The following is an 8,028-nucleotide window of genomic DNA, read 5'->3' on the forward strand; positions in this document are numbered from 1 at the left end:
ATTTACTCAGCTCTGTAAATATATTAAAGCCACTGACCTGTGTACTTTAAAAGAGTGAACTTTATGGTATGTAAATTATAAACAAAGCTGTTTTTAAATATGAGCAAAAGTTTTGAATAATTCACCAAAAAAAGTTATGAGTGATAAAAAAGCACATGAAGGGCGCCTGGGTGGCTCAGTTGGTTAAGCGACTGCCTTCGGCTCAGGTCATGATCCTGGAGTCCCGGGATCGAGTCCTGCATCGGGCTCCCTGCTCAGCAGGGGGTCTGCTTCTCCCTCTGCCCTCTTCCCTCTCATGCTCTCTGTCTCTCATTCTCTCTCTCTCAAATAAATAAATAAAATCTTTAAAAAAAAAAAAAAAGCACATGAAAAGATGTTCAACAGCAAGTCACTAGGCAAATGCAGATTAGAATCCCAGTGAGACCCCCAACTGCAGACCTACTAGGCCTGTATCAGACAACAGAGGACAACAGAGAATGCGGACTCACTGGAGCCCTCTATGGGTTGCCAGTGGGGATGCAGAATGTGCCACTACGGAAAACAGCCTGCAGCTCCCCTGGCAACACGCGCTGGCAACCACAGTCCTGGGTGTCTAAGAGAAAGGGAACCAACATCTGCGTGTGACTTTTCCGAATTTTCAGCATTATTCATAACGGCCAAAGAGGATAAACAACACAATGTCTATCAAATGAAAAATGGATAAACAAAACGTGGTATATTTGTACAATGGGGTATTATTTAGCAATAAAAAGGAACAAGCTACAGATACATGTTCTACCATGGAGGAACCTGAAAAACACCACACTAAGTGAAAGAAGCCAGCTGCAAGAAAAAGCACATGTGATTCTGTTTATATGAAAAGTCCAGAAAAGGCAAATCTAGAAAAATAAAAAGATTAGCAGTTGCCTGGAGCTGGGGTGGGGCGGGGGGGGGGGATGGAGTTACTGCAAAATGGGCACAAATGAGGCAATGGAAGGGCTCTAAAACTGGGGGTTATGGTTGCACAATTGCAAGTTTACCAAAAAATCACTTCTTTGTACACTTGAAAGAAAAAAAGCAGCTAAGCAACATTGTTTTGATAATAAACACGAGAGAAATTGAAAAGACATGAGCCGCAGTCATGACCGTGAGGGTGATGATGGGGCACACTGCTGGGGCTTTGACAGCTGAGTTATAGTTTTCCCTAAGTAAATGATACTTTGAAAGCACCAAGGATTTATGCATTAGTGTAATCCTCCCTTTGTTTCTTTTCAGTTGGACACACACCCACCCCCAACATGCTAACCAGTCAGAAAGTATTTGCTGAACACCTACTACATGCCTTGCTCAACTCTGGGCATCTGATAATTGAAGCAGCAGAAGCCACATCATGGTCCTCCAGCCATGACTGCGGAGCCCCCCCAAGCATGGTCAAGTACCCCCACCAAGTGACCGTTACCTCATTTTGACTTTTGTGTGTTGTATGTAAGGAAATCTGCCAAAAACTAGACATGATCGAGGCTATATGCAGGTGGCAGCGTGAACATGTATATCAGAGATGTAACCAAAGGTGAATTATTGGTAAGCTCCCTTCATCTAGGTAGGAAGATGGCTGAATACAATTAAACTGAGTAGAACAGACAGTAAAAGTAGCTCAACAGATGAACCTTAAAACTACAAAAGAGTGAGAGAACTAAATAACTTGTTTCTTGAGGCATGGGTTGCAATTATCTTGAATGAAAAGAGTGACCACAGAAAGGCAGAGTGAAAGGTTTTGCTGAGGTCAGCACACCGCCAATACCCCTTAGGTTCTCACAGTTGGGATCTTGCTTAGCAGATGAGCTATAAAATCTACATCCTACAAGGTGAAACAACCAAACTTAACTCTGGATTTTCTCTCTTTACAAGTTAGACCCCATAGGGTTACTTGAATGGAATTAAAGCCATCAACATGTCTAAGTGGTTTTGCTGACAAGGACTACTAGCTAAATTTACTGGATAATTTTTCAAGTATTAGCAAAAGCAGGTCTAAAAGTTATAAAACAGAGCAGAGTGGATATAAGATATCCTCAGCCCTTGATTTTAGAGGCAACTATTCATAATACCAAAAATTGGTGAAAATGGTAGATTGGAACTTCATAATTTACTCACATCTAAACTTCCACAGCTGCATCAAAAACATTCAGTAAAGTCTCAGGATACAAAATTAATATACAGAAATCTGTTGCACTTCTATACACTAATAATGAAGTAGCAGAAAGAGAAATTAAGAAAACAATCCCATTTATAATTGCACCAAAAATAATAAAATACCTAGGAATAAACTGAACCAAAGAGGTCAAAGACCTGTACCCTGAAAACTATAAAACTGATGAAAGAAATTAATGACACAAACAAATGGAAAGATATTCCATGCTCATGAATTGGAAGAACCAATATTGTTACAATGTCCATACTACCCCAAAGCAATCTATAAATTTAATGCAATCCTTACCAAAATACTAAGAACATTTTTTACAGAACTAAAACAGATAATATTAAAATTTGTAAGAAACCAAAAAAGACCCCGAATAGCCAAAACAATCTTGAGAAAGAAGAACAAAACTGGAGCGATCACAACCCCAGATTTCAAGATATTCTACAAAGCTCTAGTAATCAAAACAGCATGGTACTGGCACAAAAACAGACACAGAGATCAATGGAACAGACTAGAGAACCCAAAAATAAAACCACAGTTATATGGTCAATTAATCTATGACAAAGGAGGCAAGAATATGCAATGGGGAAAAGACAGCCTCTTCAACAAATGGTGTTGGGAAAACTGGACAGCTACATGCAAAACAATGAAACTGGACCACTTCCTGGCATCATACACAAAAATAAATTCAAAATGGATTAAAGATCTAAATGTGAGACCTGAAACCATAAAAATCCTAGAAGTAAACACAGGCAGCAACCTTTTTGACATTGGCTGTAGGAACTTCTTACTAGATATGTCTCCTGAGGCAAGGGTCACAAAAGCAAAAATAACCTATTGAGTCTACATCAAAATAAAAAGCTCTTGTACAGCAAAGGAAACCACCAATAAAACAAAAAGGCAACCTACTGAATGGGAGAAGATATCTGCAAATGATATATACAATAAAGGGTTAATATCCAAACTATACAAAGAACTCATACAACTCAACAACAAAAAACCCAAATAATTCAATTAAATGGGCAGGACACGAATAGACATTTTTCCAAAGTAGACATACAAATGGCCAACAGACACATGAAAAGATGCTCAACATCATTAATCACCACAAAAATGCAAATCAAAACTACAACTTGTCAGAATGGTTAAAATAAAAAATACAAGAAATAACAAGTGTTAGTAGGGATATGGAGAAAAAGGAACACTTGTGCACCATTGGTGGGAATGCAAACTGGTGCAGCCACTGTGGAAAACAGTATGGGGGTTCCTCAAAAAATTAAAAATAGAATTAGTATATGATCCAGTAATTCCATGACTGGGTATTTACCCAAAGAAATAAAAAACACTAATGCAAAAAGATACATGCACCCCTATGTTTGCAGTAGCATCATCTACAAAAGCCAAGATATGAAAGCAGCCCAAGTGTCCATCCACATACAAATGGATAAAGAAGATGTGGTATATATACACAATGGAATATTACTTAGCCACAAAAAAAGAATGCCATTTGCAACACGGATTGACCTAGAGGATATAATGCTAAGTGAAATAAGTCAGAAGAAGACAAATACCATATGCTTTTGCATATGTGGAATTCAAGAAACAGAACAAAGGAACAAACAAAAGGAGACCAAAAAAACCCTCTTAAATAAAGAGAACAAACTGGTGGTTGCCACAGGGGAGGTGGGTGGGAGGAAAGGTGAAATAAAGGGGATTAAGAGTACACTTACTGTGATGAGCACTAACATACAGAATTGTTGAATAATTATACTGTATATCTGAAACTAATGTAACACTGTATGTACATTATACTTCATTAACTAAAAAAAGTACATATCAAAAAAGAAATACTAAGGTGAAAATGTTTTTAAAAAGAAAAAACAAGTGATAAGCAAAAAAGCCTGTCAATAGCCAATTCATTAATGCATCCTGATATGTTATTTCTACTGGATATTGACAAAGATTCAAAGGAAATTACAATAGAGGAAATGGCCACTTATCCCTAGAAATCAAAAGCTGGAAAATGGGATCTTGGATCAACCCAGAGGAAACCGGAAAAGATACCAAGTCGACTGTGAGCCCAGACATTGCGGTGTTGGCTCTCCCAGAGAACTTGGTTTTTACAGAGGTCGTCTGGAAAGAGCATCTTGACGGCTGGTACAGGCTGAGTATGCATGACTCTAGGTGTCCCGGGCACGCGCTTTCCTTCTGGAACATGTAGTGTGGTGACTGTGCCGTGGGCAGGGGGCCTGAGAGAGCCAAGCGCTGGATGCCCCCAGGTCTCAGGGTCAATCTAACCAAGGATCTCACTCTTCTTTCTGCAGAGCCTAGAATACTGCTTGCTACACACAGGTGCTCAGAACTTGTCTACCTAACAGAAATGATAAACCCTACCAACACTTCCACACGTCACTACATAAGGTGCCCTTCCCACAATCGGGACCCTTGGGGGGTTACAGGAGGTGGCTGCCTCTGGCTCTGCCTGAGAATCACTTGTGAAGCTATTACAGAGATGGATCCTGGCAGCTGCAGTTTCTAAAACTCCACTGGTGGTTCTCATGCACAGGGTGTAGAGTCACTAATCTGTAGGTAGGAAATGGGTTGCACTTTCCATATACCAAATTCTGGAAGGGGGCGTGTGTGTGTATGTGTGTGCGTGTGTGTGTATGTGTGTGAGAGAGAGAACAGAAAACTCGGGACAAGGACTTGGATAATTTATTGAACTCAATCTAGATTATCAGATCACAAAGACCAAGGCAGAACACAATATAAACAAGGACTTTATCAGATTAAGAGGCCATACACACCTTGGCAATTAGACACTGAACTCACTACTCCTGGGTAACAGCAGGGAAGTACTGCAGCCTCAAGGTGGGCACTTAGTTTCAGCACTGCAATCTGAAAGATCATTCAGGTTTCTCTTCTAAGCCTTTCTTCCTCTCCGATCAATAATGACCTCTGGTGCCTGGTCCCTGACAGCCTGTGGCATCACACTTTTCATTCATCATTTTATGGCCAATTTAGGACTTTGTTGCGAAACCCCATGTGGGAGGCTACAGAGCCCCATAGCTAAGAGGACAGGCTCTGGAGGCAGACGGTGGGGTCTAAGCCCCATTTCCCTACTAGCTATGTATCCTCAAGCCAGCTGATTAACCTCTCTATGCCTCAGCTTCCTCACTTGTAATCTGGCAACAGTAACAGGTTACTGTGAAATTCAGATAATCCACCTGGTAACCACTCAATGCCTAGCAGTATCTGTAACCTGTTAACCGTCCCAAAGACGGAAAATGCATGTGTCCCAAGCAGAGCTCCTTTTCTCCTGCAGTTCCACACCAATTTTCTCTCAGTAACATTACCACTGCCCACCCAGGTGCTCCAGTCACAGCCCTGGGAGCCAGCCCAGACTCCTCCCCTTCCAGGACCTTCCACATCCACTCCATCAGCAAGACCTGTGCATTGTTCCTGCAACATACAGAGCCTTCTGTTGACATTCACTGTCTCATTGTCCTCTCTGTCCAAGCCTGTCACCTCTCATAATTCAGACACTCCTTGCCTCCCTGCCTTCACTCTGACCACCATACCCTTTATTCTCCCCAGAGTTCCCAGAATAAGCTCTTGAAATGTCAGTATGATCATGTCACTTCACTATTTACTTCCCAGTGTATGGAATGTGAGCAATGTAATGATGACCTAGCGCTGACCTCGCAAAAGAGGACAACACTGGGGACTGCAGGAGCCAGGAGACTGGAGGAATCTGGGTCCCTGGATGTCTCTGGCCGGGTAGCACCAGCCCCATACCTGTATTTAGGGTCCCCATTCCACTGCTCTGGACTGCTCACCTTCACACATTATGAGCAGCAGAATCAAGCTTCCACCGTGTTGGAGCCAATGTGATTTGAAGCTTCCGTTACAGAAGCTTAACCTGTGCCCTGGTAACATGGACCCTGGAAGTGGGGTGCTTCTGTGACAGGGCCTCAAGTGACAGTGGCTTCGCGGTCAGGCAGTGGGGGGTGAGGAAGCTCATGCAGGGAAGGAGACTAGCCACTTCTGTTATGCTGTGCAAAACATCTGAGACAACAGTGCCTGCATTAACTCGGGGGGCAGGTTCCGGGCTTATCAAGACTGTAGGTGCAGAAGAAACAGAGGAACTCAAACGCTGGGTATGTTGGCGGCTCCTCGGTGCTCTCAGCAAGGAACCGAGAAATAAAGGCGGGGTGAGAACCAGCCAATTCGCAGGCAAAGGTGGAAGTCACAGAGCGCTGCTCCACCCCGACGGGACTTCCTCCAGCTCCCTAAAAGGCTAAGCACTCCCCGGTCTCCCATCCTGCTTCCCCTCCAGGCTTGCGCAGGTCCGGCGCCCGCCGGACCTTGATCGGGGGCCCCCACCACCAGTCACCTCACCTCACCCAGTTCTCTCCGCCCAAAGCACCCCACCCAGGCGTGTCTGCTCACCCCGCAGCCCCACCCCGCCCAGTCCGCCGCCGGCACGTGGGGCGTGACTCGGGAGCGCCGCGCGCGCACCCCGAGCCGCGCTAGGGTCAGGGACACTGCGAACGACTCTGGGTCCGCTCCTTCGGACACTGGGGAACAAGAGCTCCAACTCCCGCACCTCCGCGCAGGCGCGGGCGGACGGGGACGGGGGGGGGGGAGCGCCGCGGCCGCGCCCCCGACCCCGCCCCCTGGCCCTGGCCTCACCCACCCCGCCAGGAGGGCGCGGGCGCGACCCCGGCCGGGCCTCCTCCCGGGAAGGCCCCCGGGCAGACGCGAGGCCCAGTGGGGCGTGCCCAGGGACTCCGCCATCCCGTTCCTCACGCCCAGGCCCCGGGGGGCTCACCGCGTCCCCCGGAACCTGAAGCTCCTCCGCCCTCCGCCGTCGCCACCGAGCCGGCACCAGGGTGTCCATGCGGCCCAAGCCCGAGTCCGCGGGCCTCTCATCCCCGCCGGACGCCGGACGCCGGTCCCAGCCACTATGTCCACGCCTCCTTCCCCACGTGTCCCGGGGGAGCCAATGAAAGACGGGGGCGGGGAGAAGCCCGATGGGCGTGGCCCCGCGGGGGCCGCAGGCCCGCGCAGTGAAGGCCAGAGTCTTCTGGGCAGGAGGGGGCTGCTGTCCCAGGTCATCCTTTCGCGGAGGGCCAGGCTGCCACCCCTCGGACCACTCCGAAGAACCTACTCCTTTAGCGTCTGGCCACGCCTCGTCTACAGGCGGGGGCTCGGCTGGGGGAAGCTCCCGCCTCCTCGCTCTCGTCATTGGCCGTTGGCGCCGTCGGCAGCGTCGTCCTCGGGCTGGTGGCTGATGGATGGCGCAGCGAGCCAGTCCGCGCGGGCGGCTGTTGGAGCGCGGGTCTCTGGGAGCTGTAGTCCCGGGGAGGGCCTCGCTTCCGGGCGGCCGCGGCCGTGGGGCGGCTCCGGGTCTCCGGCCGGGTGCTGCCCTGGGCGGGGGCTTTCTCGCAGGCTGGGGGGCTTTGCAGAGGGGAGGTGGAGGCCTCGCCGCCCGGGGCGCCGCTGCGCTCGCGTCCTCAGGGAGCCGGGCCCGGAGCAGGCGTCTCTGCCCAGAGCGGGCCGTGCGACACTCCGATTAATAGACACCTGTCTGAGCCGAGACTCTGTCGGTGGCTGGCCCGCGGCGGCAGGTCACCGAGCTGTGGCCAGCGGGGAGTAAAGCTGGTCTGCGGAGGGCAGGGCGCCGGGACAGAGGTGGACGGAGACAGGGCGCGTGGGCGCTGCGTCCTCTCCTGGCCAGGCGTCAGCCTCCCGGCGCTGCTGCAGCCTTCCTGCCCCCATGAGGACGGCTGGCGGGAAACTTGCTGGAAGGGAGGAAAGCCCCGAGGCCGAACCCTTTGAGCTTGTGA

The 8,028-nt window shown here is 48.4% G+C and overlaps 1 non-coding gene across 3 annotated transcripts in view; it reads right to left on the reverse strand.

The window, feature by feature from the left end:
• Positions 1-7,150, reverse strand: part of LOC123846954 (uncharacterized) — a 36,535-nt gene extending 29,385 nt beyond the window's left edge. For 2 of the 3 annotated variants that reach the window (XR_010412624.1, XR_010412623.1), the window contains exon 1: positions 7,011-7,150. This is a non-coding gene — a transcript (uncharacterized LOC123846954). The remainder of the gene's footprint in view (positions 1-7,010) is intronic. The other variant, XR_010412622.1, reaches the window with a different exon arrangement.
• Between the last annotated feature and the right edge of the window lie 878 nt (positions 7,151-8,028).

The sequence above is a fragment of the Mirounga angustirostris genome, unplaced genomic scaffold (assembly GCF_029215605.1).
Source record: "Mirounga angustirostris isolate CCGP_5_RB_7025 unplaced genomic scaffold, mMirAng1.0.hap1 SCAF_6, whole genome shotgun sequence".
In the NCBI taxonomy this organism is placed as follows: domain Eukaryota; kingdom Metazoa; phylum Chordata; class Mammalia; order Carnivora; family Phocidae; genus Mirounga; species Mirounga angustirostris.